Below are 10,676 nucleotides of genomic sequence, written 5' to 3' on the forward strand. Positions count from 1 at the left end.
ATTAATGCCTCCTGGAGGGAGTGTATTGTTGGGGGCGGGCTTATGGGCTTTATAGCCAGTTTCCCCTTGCCAGTGTTTGGCACACCCTCCTGTTGCTGTGATCCACCTTATGTTGGCCAGGGGGTGATGTCCACCCTCTGCTCATGCCATCGTTTTCCCCTGCCATCGTGGAGCTTCCCCTCGAGCCTGTAAGCCAAAATAAATCTCTTTTTCCCAGAGCTACTCTTGGTTGGGTGATTTCTACCAGCAATGCGAACCGGACTGCAACAGATGCTAACCAAAGAGTGACCTCAGCAGAGGAGGCTTTGAGCACAGAGTGAGGAGGTGCCCCCCATGGATGCTAGCAGTCTCTCTGCAGCCATCCAGCTATCACCTAACTGGCTCATGAACAAAGTGGCCATTGTGGCAGGAGTGCAAGCTATGCTTACTTAGGCCCCGGATCATGACCTTCTGTTTACCAAGGCTGAGCTGGCTTTAGCCACCTCTGATGGCCCAATCTGCAAGCAAAAGCAGAAACCAATACTGAGCACTCAACATGGCACCATTTCCTGGGGTGATCAGCCAACTACCTGGTGGCAGACTGATTACTCTGGGCTACTTCCACCATGCAACAGACAGCTGCTCTGGACATGGATGTCTTCCTTGTCTGTGATGCTTCTGCCAATACTACCTTCACGCCCTGACAGAGTACCCTAGTCATCATCTTGGGATTCCACGGAGCGTTCCTGATGACTAAGGAACTCAACCCACAGCCAAGAAGTGCTGGTGTGAGCCCATGCCCGTGGAGTTTACTTGCCTTACCATGTTACTCACCATCCTGAAGCAGCTGGCTTAACAGAATGGTGAAAATGACTTGGTGTGCCAGAGTCTCAGCCACTGCTATTGAACCCCAGATGCTTGCACCACCAAGTAGGCAAGTGTGACCTTGCACTTGCCTCACCTTTTATGTGTCTGGCTTATGTCAGATCTAGAGAGAGGTCAAACATGGGTCCTTAGGCTTCACAGGCAAGCACCTTTACCACTAAGCTATCTCTCCAGCCCCTAAAATGACTTTTTTTATTTGCAAGCAGAGAGGAGGAGAGGAGAGAGGGAGGGAGAGAATGGGCACACCAGTGCTTCTTGCCACTGTAAAAGAACTCCAGATACATGCACCACTTTGTGCATCTGGTTTACATGGGTGTGGAGGAATCGAACCCAGGTAGTCAGGCTTTGCACACAAGTGCCTTTAACTGCTGAACCATCTCTTTAGCCCCTAAGATGACTTTTTCACGGCTAAGTTACTAAACTTATGGGTAAGAGGAAACACACTGCAGACCTGGTAGGGCTAGATTCTCCAGAAGACTGTATTTGCTCTAGCTTAGTGCTTGGTTTATAGTTCTGTTTTACCTGAGTCCATAGGACTAAGAATCTAGAGCTGAACTTGGAAGCAGCATCACCTTCCACTAGCACTCATAACCATAGCCCAAATGTTTGCTCCCCAGCCTCGCCTCATGACTTTCTGCTCTGCAAGCCTAGAGGTTTTACTTCCAGAGAAGACAGGCTTCCACCCGGACATGCAAGAGTGGCACAGCAGGAATTCCAGGTCAGCTTGAGCTAGAGTGATACCCTACTTCAAAAAAAAAAAAATGTGTTTCTTGGGGGCTGGAGAGATGGCTTAGTGATTAAGGCACTTGCTTACAAAGCCAAAGGACCCCGGTTCAATTCCCTAGGACTCATGTAAGCCAAATACACAAGGTGGAGCCTGTGTCTGGAGTTCATTTACGGTGACTGGAGGCCCTGGTGTGCCCATTCTCTTTCTCTCTATCTGGTTCTTTCTCCCTCTCACATACTCTCTCAATTAAATCAATAAATTTTTTTTAATGTTAAAAAAAAAAGTGGCACAGCAGACCTGGAAGTTAGGACTGTCACCTGGTCCTGTTGAGCTCCTCATACCCCGGAGTCAATAAGTCAAGAAGGGCTTCGCTGTGTTCGCTGAGTGATTGATCAGACTACAAAGGAGCCCTGGACTACACACCACAAAGGTAAGGAAGACCATGACTTTTATTTATTACTGTGCCCTATTATTATACTCAGTGGTAAACTACACCCCAATCAGACAGGACTACAAATGGCCAGTACCCCCCAATAATAAAAGTTTGGGTCACATACTTACTACCTTCCACCCCAGGTCAAGAACCATGATCAGCTAGAGCTGTGGTGGAGGCCTTGGGGTGATCCGAGACCCTGTGAGGTGGTGGTGAAGGGCTGCTCCATTCAAGCACTATTGACACAGGAAAGCACAGCCAATCTCAGCAAAGATCATCTCTATGTTCTTCTCTAAGCCAGGCGTGGTGGCGTACATCTTTAATTTCAGCACTCAGAGGCAGAGGTAGGAGAATTACCATGAGTTTAAGGCCAGCCTGAGACTGCATAGTGAATTTCAGGTCAGCCTGAGCTAAAGCAAGACCCTATCTTGAAAATGGCTTGGCAGTTAAGGTGCTTGCCTGCAAAACCTAACGACCAGAGTTCAGTTCCCCAGTGCCCACATAAAGCCAGATGCACAAGGTGGCACATACATCTGGAACTTGTTTAAAGTAGCTAGAGGCCCTGGTGTGCCCTTTCTGCCTGTCTGTCTCTTCTATGTCTCTCTGCTCACAAATGAATGGATATATGAATAAATGAATAAAAAACCATGATCAACTGAGATTCGTACTGATGGCAAAGTGAATAATGAGAAGTAGAAATTTGGTGATACACTAGCAGCTATGCTCCTGTGATCAACTGCAGAAACAAAGGCTCTCTTAGTCTGTCCTCTGTTTTGCCCATGCATTTATGTATATGAACATAAGTATTAAGCAATCACCTTTGGTTTTCTTTCCACTTGTTTCTTTAGCACGTAACATAAGGTGTGTTGATTTTATATCATTGTTACATATGATCAATTTTCCATCACAACATTTTTTATATATTTATTTATTGGAGAGAGAGAGAGCACATGAGCACACCAGGGCTTTAGTCACTGCATACGAACTCCAGATACATGTGCCACTTTGTGTATCTGGCTTACATGGATACTGGGCAATCAAATCTTGGTTCATAGGCTTCTCAGGCAAGCTTCTTAACCATTAAGCCATTTCTCCAGCCCCCATCACAGCATTTAAATGGTGAGCTATCAAAAGAAGAATATTCTTTGTTTGTTTGTTTGTTTTTTGAGATAGGATCCCACTCTAGCCCAGGCTGACCTGGAATTTGCTATGTAGTCTCAGGGTAGCCTCGAACTCATGGCAATCCTTCTACCTCTGCCTCCTGAGTGCTGGGATGAAGGTGTGCACCACCATGCCTGGCTTAAGAGAAGAACATAGAGATGCTCTTTGCTGAGATTGGCTGTGGTTTCCTGCGTCAACAGTGCTTGAATGGAGCAGCCCTTCACCACCACCTCACAGTGTCTTTGGATCACCCCAAGGCCACCACAGCTCTAGTGGAGTCGCCACCACACCACGTCCAGCCTCCGCCATGACCACCATGTCCCCCTCACAGGTGTCCAAGAACTACCACCAGGACTCAAGGCTGCCATCAGTCACCAGACCAACCCGGAGCTCTATGCCTCCTATGTCTCTCTGTCCGTGTCTTCCTATTTTGACTGCAATGAAGTGGCTTTGAAGAACTTTGCCAAATCTTCACCAAGCTCATAAGGAGAAGGTTCAATGGGTAAAGGCACTTGCTTGCAAAACCGGATGGCCCAGGTTCAATTCCCCAGTACCCACATTAAGCCAGGTGCACAAAGTGGTGCATGTGTTTGGAATTTGTTTGCAATAGCAGGAGGGCCTGGAGTGCCTATATTCTCCTTCTCTCTTTCTCTTTATCTCTCCCTTAAATAAACAAGTAAATAAAAATATTTAAAAGCATTTCTTGACCCAAGTGAATTTTAATTTTAAATATAATTTTAACAAAATAAAGGAGCATATGTCTGTGGTTTAAAAAATAAAGGAAGAAGGAAAGTAAAAATAAGAAAGAAAGAAAGAAAGAAAGAAAGAAAGAAAGAAAGAAAGAAAGAAAGAAAGGGAACTGGATGTGGTGATACATGCCTTTAATTCTAGCACTTGGAAGGCAGAGGTAGGAGGATCACTGTGAGTTTGAGGCCAGCCTGAGACTAATTCCAGGTCAACCTGGGCTATAGCAAGACCCTACCTTGAAAAAAAAAAAAAAAGAGAGAGAGAGAGAGAGAGAGAGAAAGAAAGCAAGAAGAAAAATTAACTAATCTACCCAGCTGGCTAGTGTAACATGATCCCTGAGTTAATCTGTGAAGGTGTTTAGTATCAGAATCAGAGTGAACAGAGAAGAGCCCCGCCAGGATAAGGGAGACATCATTCAGTCTATTGAGGGTCTTCTCAAATGGAACAAAAATATGGAGGGGAACAAGGAGGGACAAAGAGGAGGTTTGGAGGTAAATATGATCAAAGTACATTGTAAAAATTCATGGGCTGGAGAGATGGCTTAGCGGTTAAGGCGCATGCCTGCGAAGCCTAAGGACCCAGGTTCGATTCTCCAGGTCCCAAGTAAGCCAGATGCATATGGTGGCACATGCGTCTGGAATTTGTTTACAGTGGCTAGAGGACCTGGCGCACCCATTCTCTCTGTCTCTGTCTCTCCCCCACCCATGTCTCTAATAAATAAACAAATAAAAATAAATCTTTAAAAAATGTATTCATGAAACCCATCACTATATATGAGAGGTATACACCAATAAAGAAAAAGAGTATATGATTTGAACAAGAGCTGATGGTGCATGCCTACAATCCTAGCACTTGGGAAAAGGATGAGATAGGAGAATTGCCATGAGTTCAAGGCCAACCTGGGCTACAGTGTAAGTCTCAGGCCATGAAAAATGACCAAGTAAGATCCTATCTCAAAAAAAACAAAACCAAAAACCAAACAAACAAAAACAGCCAGTTGTGGTGCATACCTGTAATTCCAGAATTTGAGAGGCTGAGACAGGAGAATTGTCACAAATTTGAGATTAGTCTGGTCTACACAGTGAGTTTGAAGCTGGCTTTAGCTACATAGCAAGATGCTATCTCACAAAACAAAACCAAGAAGCTGGAGATATGGCTCAGTGGTAAAAGGCACTTGGTTGCAAAGCCTGACATCCCAGGTTTGATTCCCCAGTACCCATGTAAAGCCAGCTACACAAAGTGGTGATTTCATCTGGAGTTCATTTTCAGTGGCAGGAAACCCTGGCATGCCCCATGCCCATTCTCTATTCTCTCTCTGTCTCTCCCTTTCTGTCTCTGTTCTCTGATATATATATATATATATATATATATATATATATATATTATATATTTGTTGTTGTTGTTTGTTTTGTTTTGTTTGTTTTTTGAGATAGAGTCTCAGGCTGACATGGAATTTACTATGTAGCCTCAGGGTGGCCTCAAACTCACAGTGATCCTCCTACCTCTGCCTTCTGAGTGCTGGGATTAAAGGCATGTACCATCACACCTGGACTAAATAAATATTTTAAAAAAAGAAAAAGAAAAAGAAAAAAGAATAAAAACAAAAATAATAGTTATATTTCTAAATATATTGGCATAAAATATTAAAGGGCCAGTCAAGTTCCCATTTGTAATAAACTAGTCTTTCACAAGAACTCAACAAAAAATTACATATGATACTGGAGAGATGGCAGTTAAGGTGCTTTCTTGCAAAGCCTGACAGCTCGGGTTTGATTCCCCAGTACCCACATAAAGCCAGCTACACAAAGTGGTGCATGTATCTAGAGTTCATTTGCATAAAGCACTTACCTGCAAAGCCTAGGGACCCAGGTTTGGTTCCCCAGGTCCCATGTAAGCCAGATGCACAAGGGGGCACATGTGTCTGGAGTTCATTTGCAGTGACTAGAGACCTTGGCATGCTCATTCTCTCTCCCTCCCTCTCTCTCTGTCTCTCTTTCTCAACTAACTAAATAAATTAAAATTTGTTTCTTAAAAAAGTTACAAATGCAAGAAACATAAACTTAATAAGTCTAATTGTCAAATATTCCAATACTATTCATAAGCTTAAACAAATTTGCTTATACTTCACACATATAAACTATCAAATTAGGCAAATCTATCAGAATTCTTCAATATGCTGTATTATCTTAACATTATACCTTAAATGTGCAACAAATATGTATACAATGTTATTTTAAGTACTTTTTATTTTTAAGTTTGTTTTATTATTGACAATCTTATACATATGCATAATGTATTTTGATCATATTTATATCCTATTTCCTTCTCTTGTCCCCCTCCCACTTCACTGAACCCATTTTTCTTCCCAACTAGTGTCACTTCTATTTTGATATATTTTTTTTCTACTGGTGACCCACTGAGTTTAAGTTAGGATTGCTTGTATAAGCATGTGTGGGAGGCCGTGGACCAGAGCATGGACAATTTATCAATGGCTTTATCACTGACACAAAGGTCTCCCCTCCCCCAGAATAAATGCAAAATTGTTAACATGAGAGGTTTGATTTCTTTATCATCTCAATAACTAATTCTCCAATCCAGATACTAACCAGGGTTGACTGACTCTGTTTAGCTTCCAAGGTCAGGTGCATTCAGAATAGTAGAACCATAATTTCTGTGGTTTTTTTTCCAGAGTTCAGATTACTGGGTCAACAATTCACAGCCATGATAGAGTTACCGTCTCAGGGCCAGGTGGAGGTGAGTGGCTCAACAGTTCCTGTCTGTGACATTGTTTCCTTCTCAGGGAGGCTGAGGTTGACATCGTCAGCAAGAGGAGGCTACTGGGGTGATAGTTTACCAACATATCATTAGCTGTCAGGAATTTGACACTTGAGAGCAGGATCTGAACTCTGCAAGCTCCCAGGATGATTCTACCTGAGGCACATGTAGATACAGTGAGCCCTTTCTGCAGTGGCCACAACATGAGACTTCTATTCCGTATCTCTTTCCTGGATTCAGATTACACCCTTCTGTAAGCAGCTGCCCCAAACTGGCAAACTCATCTAGATTGTAGAAAAGGAAACTGGTAGTACAATCTGAGAGGATTCTTTTTAGCTTTTGTGTGTGTGTGTGTGTTGTTGTGTTGTTTGTTTTGTTTTGTTTTGTTTTGTTTTATTACAGGGTCTCACTCTGTAGCCCAGGCTGGCCTGAAATTTACTACATGATCCAGGCAATCCTCCTGCCTTAACCTCCCAGGTGGGATTACAGATGTGAGATACCACACCCTGTTTATGAGTGAATTCTTGAGCTTCTTAAGATATTTTATGTAGTTGTTCTTTAAAACCTACTGAAGTGGCTGGGAAGACCACTCAGTCAGTGGTACTCACCTTGCAAGTATGAGGACCTGAGTTTAATCCCCAGAATCCCTGTCAAAAAAACTAAAATAAAAAGATCCAGAGGTGGTGGCGAATGCCTTTAGTCCCAGCACTTGGGATTGGGAGGCAGAGGTAGGAGGATTGCCGTGAGTTCAAGGCCACCCTGAGACTACATAGTTAATTTCAGGTCAGCCTGGGCTAGAGTGAGACCCTACCTCGAAAAACCAAAATAAATAAATAAATGAATAAATAAATAATTTAAAAAATCGATGTATGGCATGTGTGCTTGTAATTTTCTTTCTAAGTAGAGTCTCACTCTGTAGTCCCAGGCTGGCCTTGAACTCACAGTGATCCTCCTACCTCTGCCTCCTGCGTGCTGGGATTAAGGATGTGCATCACCATGCCTGGCTGCAAATAAATAATTTTTTAAAAAAGACTTTGAACAGAGAGCCTGCACGGATAGATAATGTTGTTTCCAGAAGCCATAGGTTATTAAATGAAAATCCTATGGGTGGGATACTTCCCTAGGAATTGTTGATGAAGGAGGCCCTTGAGATCCCCTGAACAACACAGGGTATTGTCACTATTCTTACTTACCTACTCACCAGAACTTGATGGTAAGACCCTATTGCTGAAGACATAGAGAAATCAACCTGCATCTGGGCTAGAAACTTCCTCCCTGCTGGCTACCTTTCCTAGTGCCACAAAGTGCTCTGCAGGCAGCTGGGGGAGAAAAGCCACCAACAGTCACACTCAGCAGTGGACCCTGTGAGGGACACAAACAATCAGCCAGGCAAGAGGTGACCAATGGCGCAGTAGTAGATGAGTGCTGTGCTGCTTGTGCAGCAAGGACTTTCAACCACTGAGCCATCTCCCCAGCTTTTGCAGGTTTTGACCTGAACAGAGCTACACAGTAGATCCTTTTTGATCCTACTACCTGGCATTTTAAAACCCTTTTAAGGGCTGGCGAGATGGCTTAGCGGTTAAGCACTTGCCTGTGAAGCCTAAGGACCCTGGTTTGAGGCTCTATTCCCCAGGACCCACGTTAGCCAGATGCACAAGGGGGCGCACGCATCTGGAGTTCGTTTGCAGTGGCTGGAAGCCCTGGCGCGTCCATTCTCTCTTTCTCTCTGCCTGTTTCTCTCTCTGTCTGTTGCTCTCAAATAAATAAGAATAAACAAAAATAAATATTTAAAAAAAAAACCTTTTAAGTTCAACCTTTCTAGTGTCATAGTTTGGCTCTTAAAATCTCCCCAAAGGACCATGTGCTAAAGGATTGGGCCCCAAGGTGGCTCTATTGGGAAGTGGTGGAGCCTATGGGAGGTCCTTGGGTTGTGGAAGCACATCCTGGAAGGGGACGGTGGGACCTGGCTCATGATGTAGGGATTTTGCTCCACCATGTGCCCACACCATATGCTGTCCTTGTCACAAGAACAAAGCAAAGAGTGTAACTATCATGAACTAGAGCCCAGATCAACACTATTAAATTCTAGCCCAAATAAAAATAAAAACATATTAGGGCTGGAGAGATGGTTGAGCAGTTAAGGCACTTGCCAGCAAAGACAAAAGACCCAGGTTCAATTTCCCAGGACCCACAAAAGTGGGTGGTCCATGTATCCGAAGTTAATTTGCAGCAGCTGAAAGCCCTGGTGCACCCATTCTCTGACCTGGAATGCACTATGTAGTTTTGGCTGACCTCAAAACCACAGAGATCCTCCTACCTCTGCCTCCCAAGTGCTGGGATGAAAAGTATGTACCACCACACCTGGTGAGACATCTATATTTCTTAATATTTATTTGTTTATTTGAGAGAGGGAGGGAGACAAGAAAAGAAGCATGCTTCCACACTTGTTCCTTGTCAACGTAATGTTATGGTTCCTGCTTGCATTTACTTTTGGCAAAGTGGTTGGAATGTATCTGGCTCAGAACTATGACACACCAAATGTAGCTTAAAAAAATTAGGGTCTGGAGAGATGGCTCAGTGGTTAAGACACTTACCTGCAAAGCATCATAACTCAGGTTCAACTCTCCAGTACCCATGTAAAGCTAGATGCACAAAGTGGCACATGCATCTGGAGCTTGTTGATAGCATCGACATGCTCTGATGTGCCCATTCTCTCTCTTTCTCTCTCAGTGTCTTGCTGCTTACAGATAAGTAAATAAGATTTTGTAAAAGGACTTGGAAGCCAAGAAGAAACGCCCTACTTCCTGATGCCCACTCCAGGGCTGCCTTCTTGATATGCGCATTCCATGCTCCAAGGAGCATCCCTCACCATCTCATCCAAAGCTTTTATTTTCCTCTCCAGTCTCAGTGGTTTTCTTTGCTGGACCCTATGTGTGGCCTTAGAGCCAAAATGGGGCTAGAACTTAAGAATGACCCTTTCCACTCCCAGCAGCTGCCTCTTCTCACACCTTCTCTCCAGCTACTTGGGAGGGCCTAAGGCTGGAATACACTGTTAGATTAGCAAACACTCCTTCAATTAGCAGTTCCTTGGGTTTTCTACTGTCTTTTGTAAAAAGAAAAATGATGAGTTTTATAGCTGATTAGATACAAATAATGCTGGTTTCAAAGCTTAAAAATTTTAATGGCTGTTGGTTAGACACTTGTTACTACATTTTGTTGTTTCAGTTAATTAAACTTAGTATATCCAAAGTGTCAGTGGCAGCTTGTTGCTTATTTTTTAGCCTTTTCTTTGTTTTAGGCCTGTGGAGATTGCCTTTGTTTTTAGTAACTTGGTAACACAGAGCTGGAGGTGTCCCCAGTGAGAGAACTTAGCTAGTAGCATGCACAAAGCCAAAGTCGAGCACCTGCGCATGCTCCCCGGCTCTGTGAAAGAATAAGGGCTGAGGAGACAGCTCAGTGGTTAAAGACACTTGCTTGCAAATCCTGTTGGCCAGGTTCAATTCCCAGGCCACCCAAAAGTGGTGCAAGTATCTGGTGTTTGTTTTCAGGTACAAGAAGATGCATGTGCATACACCATAAAAAATTTTTACATAAGAATAGGTAATGCGCTGGGCGTGGTGGCGCACGCCTTTAATTCCAGCACTTGGGAGGCAGAGGTAGGAGGATTGCCATGAGTTCAAGGCCACCCTGAGATGACAGAGTTAATTTCAGGTCAGCCTGGACCAGAGTGAGACCCTACCTCGAAAAAAAAAGAAAAAAAGAAAAAAACAGAAGAAAAAAAAAGAATAGGTAATGCATTTGAATGAGATTTGCTGTACTTTCTGCTTCTGTCTTCTTCCCCTCTCCCTTAACTTCTTGTGGCTTTGGAGTCATCTAAACTCTAACTCTAGATTGTTGTTTATTGTTGAGAAAGGGTCTCACTATGTAGCCCAGGATAGGATGGTATTGTATATATGTAAGTAGAAGAAC

The 10,676-nt window shown here is 43.6% G+C and overlaps 1 pseudogene; it reads left to right on the forward strand.

The window, feature by feature from the left end:
- Positions 1-9,169: 9,169 nt before the first annotated feature.
- LOC101599330 lies at positions 9,170-9,515 on the forward strand (annotated as a pseudogene).
- The last annotated feature ends 1,161 nt before the right edge of the window (positions 9,516-10,676 follow it).

Source organism: Jaculus jaculus, chromosome 5 (assembly GCF_020740685.1).
Source record: "Jaculus jaculus isolate mJacJac1 chromosome 5, mJacJac1.mat.Y.cur, whole genome shotgun sequence".
Taxonomy (NCBI): domain Eukaryota; kingdom Metazoa; phylum Chordata; class Mammalia; order Rodentia; family Dipodidae; genus Jaculus; species Jaculus jaculus.